The following is a 6,657-nucleotide window of genomic DNA, read 5'->3' as shown; positions in this document are numbered from 1 at the left end:
ACATATACACCATGGAATACTATGCAGCCATAAAAAATGATGAGTTCGTGTCCTTTGTAGGGACATGGATGAAACTGGAAAACATCATTCTCAGTAAACTATCGCAAGGACAAAAAACCAAACACCGCATGTTCTCACTCATAGGTGGGAATTGAACAATGAGAACTCATGGACACAGGAAGGGGAACATCACATTCCGGGTACTGTTGTGGGGTGGGGGGTGGGGGGGGCGGGGACAGCATTAGGAGATATACCTAATGCTAAATGACGAGCTAATGGGTGCAGGAAATCAACATGGCACATGGATACATATGTAACAAACCTGCACATTGTGCACATGTACCCTAAAACCTAAAGTATAATAAAAAAAAATAATAATAAAATTAAAAAAAAAAAAAAAGACTTCCTTATCTACCCCACAGGGCTGTTGCATGTAGGACATAATTGAAATCATGTATATTAAAGGACGTTATAAACTACAAAGTGCAGTGACAAGTGGAAATGAGTCTAAATCTTCATCTGCTCCCTGAATTAGAACAAATATGATTTGTCACAAGCAAAGGTCTATTATCAGGCAAAATACATTTTATAGATTGGGAAACACCTCCGTGTTTTGAGTCAGTGGAGTAGAGGTTATACAGATTTTCTTCCGATATCCTAAGACACTGTAGCACCCAGAAACTTGATTTATAATTCTATGTAGTAATGGAGTTACATGGTCTCATATTACTCAGAAGTGCAATGAGAGTTTAGGGTGCATCATTTCCTGGTATCCTCTCAAGTTATATTTATGTCCTCTTCTTTGTAAACAGAGAAATGCCAGACAAGTTAAAGTAAATTGGGGCCCAGCACAGTGGCTCATGCCTGTAATCCCAGCACTTTGGGAGGCTGAGGTGGCCGGATCACCTGAGGTCAGGAGTTCAAGACCAGCATGGCCAACATGGCAAAAACCCAGCTGTACTAAAAGTATAAAAATAAGCCATGCATGGTGGCAGGCGCCTGTAATCCCAGCTACTCAGGAGGCTGAGGCAGGAGAATCGCTTGAACCCCGGAGGTGGGGGTTGCAGTGAGCTGAGATCGCACCACTGCACTCCAGCCTGGGGGACAGAGTGAGACTCTGTCTCTAAATAAATAAATAAATAAAAATAAAGTAAATTGGAACCATAAGCAAATGTTGGTCTGAATATGCTGCTACAATGTTGAGGGAGAAGAGTTCCAGGGAGCTGATTTTGTTGGCTTTTTAATGCAGCACCCATCACCCTGCTTCTCTGTACCCTCTCGTTCTTATGGCTTTCCCCTCAAACATCCGGGAAACAGCAAGTAACAGTGCCACCGACAGTAACTTTGAATTCATGGGGCTCTCTCAAGGACCTGCTTGCTCATGTAAGAGTTCTCAGGCAGTTCCCCTGGAAATTTCCCAAGAAGATATGCATTTCACATCTACTTATTGTCTATCTACTAGATGTCAAGCACTGTACCAAATGTGAGAAGATGGACATAGAATGTGACATGGCATATGCTCAACTGACCAGTTTACTATAACGTGAAATAATAATCAGGGTTAATACTTACTAAGCACCTATTAAGCCAGTCATTTTGTTAAAGGTAGTTAGGCATGAGCAGGGCAGGAGAGGGCTCTCCCCAAACCAATAAAAGTGTCTGGCGATGGTTTGGCAATGTTCGCATTGCCTCTCTAAAAATAATAATTCGTCGGCCGGGCACGGTGGCTCATGCCTGTAATCCCAGCACTTTGGGAGGCCGAGGCGGGAGGATCACAAAGTCAGGAGATCGAGACCACAGTGAAACCCCCTCTCTACTAAATATACAAAAAAAAAAAAAAAAAAAAAAAATTAGCCGGACATGGTGGCGGGTGCCTGTAGTCCCAGCTACTCGGGAGGCTGAGGCAGGAGAATGGCGTGAACCCGGGAGGTGGAGCTTGCAGTGAGCCGAGACCGTGCCACTGCACTCCAGCCTGGGGGACAGAGTGAGACTCCGTCTCAAAAAATAATAATAATAATTCGGCACCCAGGGAGAGACAAGCTCCTGACGGTCCACAACTGTTAACATTAGAAGTGTTAATTGAATACAGGCCCCCCAGGGAAGAAGCTGCTTCTTGGGCATGCATGTTAAGAGACATAATGACGAAGTATGACGTTCCAGGGGCATGCGCCACTGGAAAAAGGAAAAAAAGCCTCAGGTGGGCATGCCTGTAACTCCCTCAACACACACGTGCTCAATTCCAAAGGGTAAAGAAAGCACTGCTCATGCGGGAAGCCCACCCTAAGGGAAGAATCCTGGGAAAGAGGCGGCCTATAAAGTCCTAGGATCAAGGTTAAAGGCTCTCTTTTTCTTTGCCCTTTTTTGCTATATTTTTTCTCTCTTTGATCTTCAGGGCGCCCACTTGGACCTCTTATAAGGGCTCTTTTCTTTCTTTCCTGTTCTGAAGTATTTTTTAATAAACTTCCCCTCCTGCTCTGAAACTTGCCTCTGTCTGAAACTTGCCTCAGTCTCTTTTTCTGCTGAATGTTCCTCAGTTGAATTATTTCTTCTTGAGGAGGCAAGAACTGAAGTTGCTACAGACTCATACAAATAGGCCACCAGTAACTCTGGGTAACTTGGATCTCTTCCACCAGTAACAATTTTACCAAGATCTTTACATGCATTAACTTTTTCAATCCTTGCAATAATCTGATGAAGTAGATACTGTTATGATTCCCATCTTACAAATGAGAAAAACAAGGAGCAGAGGTGTAACCTACAAAGTTTTCCATATTTAGAAGGGGTTGGAGCTATAATTTAAACCAGAGTCTATACATTCTTAAACTCAGAAGCCTATGGAGTGTAACTCTCTCTCCTTTCGGGCAATGTCCAACCTTGGTCCTCAAGGGAATCTGGCTACAGAATACAATTCATCCACATGACCTCCACGAAACACAAGGGGATATATGCCAATCAAAAGAAAGGGAAGTAACATTTTGAGTACCTATTGAGAACTGTAGGTAAAACAACGGTCCAGGTTTGACATCATTTTCTCTGTTTTACAAATCAATGAGCAGGGGCTCAGACAAATTGGCCAATCTAATTCTAACAATCAGGTCTCTTACATCACAATGTGATGACAACTCTTCAAAACCCCACATCAGTTATAAACAATGATGTAAATAAAACTCTAATGAGAAAACTCCCATTACCCATAGAAAAGAATTAATTATATTCCTCAAATTGCCGCCTTTACAGCAGAGCTAACAGTATGTTTTAGAAATGAGTTGAGCAGACATGCACTTGCTCTGTGGCATTTGAGGAACAAAATACGTCACAAATGAGGGGCAAGTGAAACTTTGATTTTGGTCATTTCTATAGCTTTTCTATTTTCTGAGTGTAAAGCTTCCCGAGGACTCTGGATATGCTTAAATAAGTCTACTAGTCTCTGGTACTGCCACTTGCTCATTCTCTGTGTATTCTCAGTATTCTCAGGAGTGTGCCAAGCTTCAGCAAAGAAGCAGTCAAGCTTCCAAGACAAACTACCTCATACCAAAGATACTAATGCCCAATCTCTACAGGCTCTATACCACTCAGGGTAACAGAAAGAGGCAGAATCCTACCCAAATTGTTCTATTAAAAAGGTTTTAATGAAGGATATTTACAAAAGTGTGGCCAAGATTAAAGAAATCCACAAGAGAAACCCAGAAACTTGTAGCAAAAGAAAGAAAGCAATACCATCCATTCCCGAGCCTAAAGGAGCAAGAATAAGAAATCATTTTATATTAATAGGATCCCAGTGAGAGCTGCATCATGGAGGAAGGGCCCCAGTCAGACTGATAGAAGGACACAACCACAGTCAGAGACATAGAACCAAAGAGCAAGAGAGCAAGGAAAAATACATTTCTTCTCTCCCTTCCAGTCCTCCCACCTGCCATTGCCTTCCATTGGCTGAACAATAGCCAGCTGGCAATAGAACCTGAGGAGAACATAAAATGTATAGGGCGGGAGAGCTGATGGGGGTAAACAGCATGGCTCCCTAAAAAGAGCCTGGTTATTAGAACACTCTTTAGTCTCAGGGAAATTAATCTCACCCTCTGCAGTCTTCAGCTCCAGGCTGAAAATTCCGTCTTTCTGACCTACAGGGCGAAGCTAGCCTCTACCTTTAGGATCAATGTCTCTCTTCACCAAGAAGACTACCTCCTCGGTGGCTCTCAAAACAAAAATAAGTTGTAAATGCCCTGCGGTACAAGGAGTCCCAGAACAGAAATACCTATTCTTTTATCTTAGTGAGTAAGTATACAAGTGTGAGTGTGTTTAGATTGAGATGTGAATTAAAATTTTTAAAAATTTTCCTAGAGAAGTGAGAATAAAACAAATTGATATCTCTCAATATGTTAAAATTGTCCTGCAGAAGAAGTTTCACAGAGGACCCTATTTACATAAGGATAAACAGTTAAACCTATACATGAAGTTAGAAACCCATATGGTAGAATATAAAGAAACACACAAGGGAATGACTATGCAGTTCATATTCTCCACGAGCTCCCTGAAGTTGTTAAAACATGAAAAGCCGATTCCTAGCACTCTCAGGCAAATGCCTTACATGAAGAGTTTTGTTGATTGACTTTTTTGAAATACTCACATTGTCCTGCAGAGTTGGTAACAACTTATCATTTTATGTGTTTTATTGTTTGATCAATTGGCTTTTACCAGTATTTTGAAAAGTATCAAACTCTGATCCAAGGAATTGTAAAATGTTTTTTCCTTCTTATTCTCTATAAAAATACACACAGAGCTGAGATACTATGGTCAAAGCATAATTGGCATTTATGAATAAAGTACTGAATCCAAATCAGGAATGAGTGCAAGAGAAAAAAAACAAAGTTTCCATAGGCTGTCACCAATGCCAGGGCTGAATTCTCCAGAATTTGAAGAATTGATGACCTCGAACCATTGCAAGAGTTTTATTTTCAAATAGATACTTAAGACTTAAAATTATAGATCATGTTTCTATGAATAAAAAGTGACCTTTTATGGCTTCTTTTCCAAAACTTCACTACTTTATTATTCCAGTGGTCTCTCACCCCATGAGTAAAAAGTCTTTAACTGTGTGCTGGCATTATATTTATAAATGATTTATGAGTGATTAACATGCATAATCATTTGCTAATAATATACTAAGGAAAAATATTAATTTAAGGTGGGAGCTATCATACACAAATTCTAGTGATTTTAAATCTACATATAAAATAATGTTTCTTACTAATTTTAATTAGGAGGGAGGCAAGTATGTCAAATCCTATGAGATTGCTATTTATTTATCTCTTAATAAGAAGCTGCCCAATAGCTTATATCACAATTGAATTTGTGAGCTCTGCCTTCTTTTTTCACATTTTTGTTTACTTATGTTTCATTGCATTCTTTTTTTTTTTCTGTATAGGAATATTTTCAAGTCATTTGCCCATACCTGTGAGGGTTAATTTAGTTAGTGATATACAATGAGATTTGTAAGTCCACTCAATCAGGCACACATGGGATTCAATAGATCACCAAATATTCACTGACATGATTATCACTACCTACCATGAACTCCCAAGCACACAAACCAAAAAAAAAAAAAAGAGAACTTTTGTCATATTTCAAATATTAACATATTTTAAGTATATATATAGTTGATTCTTATTATTTATGGTAATTATGTCTTGTAAAGTCTGAATACTGCATTAGTAAATACTGAGCCATTGTTCTTATGGGAAATGAAAGGTTAAGTTCCTGTAAGTCTCTGTTTACAGTTTCACCAACTAATCAATACGTAACCTTGTTTTATGTGTGTTTCATTTAAAGACACCTTCTTTACTATATATTGTTGATTCATTAACAATTGAATTCATGGCCAACTCATTGAATCCATGACAACACACCTGAAAGAAGCTTATCTAACAAACAACAAATATTTTCTCTGTAAGCCACACCACAGCCTACTTACACTTAGGAACAACACACAGAACTTCATCTTTTACATTCAGGGGCCATTTTAAACAGCAATAACCAATAAAAAGCACAAAAATACAAAAACATGGCACCAAAAAGACTGCATAAAGTACACTTGCTGATAGTATGAGAGCTGAAATGAGAAGGCTGAGCATTGCATTGTTTGACTTTAGCTGGGAATGGACACGTCAGGCAACTCAAAATTTTTGTGACTCTGTACATGTCTGTGAATAACCACAAAAGCACTTCAAGTGTTGATTGTGGGGTTACAAATAAGAAGATATGATTCTATACCTAGAAAATCCTATAGTCTCTGCCCAAAAGCTCCTAGACCTGATAAATGAATTCAGCTAAGTCTCAGGATACAACATCAATGTAAAAAATCAGTAGCATTTCTATACACCAACAACATCCAAGCTGACAGCTAAATCAGGAACACAATGCCATTCACAATATCCACAAAAAGAATAAAATACCTAGGAATACACTTAACCAGGGAGGTGAAATAGCTCTGCAGTGAGAATTACAAAACACTGCTCAAAGAAATCAGAGATGACACAAACAAATGAAAAAACATTTCATGCTCATGGAAAGGAAAAATTAATATTCTTAAAATGGCCATATCACCCAAAGCAACTTATAGATTCAATGCTATTCCTATCAATCTACCAGTGCCATTCTTCA

Source organism: Hylobates moloch, unplaced genomic scaffold (genome assembly GCF_009828535.3).
Source record: "Hylobates moloch isolate HMO894 unplaced genomic scaffold, HMol_V3 SCAFFOLD_1, whole genome shotgun sequence".
Lineage (NCBI taxonomy): Eukaryota > Metazoa > Chordata > Mammalia > Primates > Hylobatidae > Hylobates > Hylobates moloch.
The sequence above is the reverse complement of the archived record's forward strand: the minus strand, read 5'-3'. Positions refer to the sequence as shown.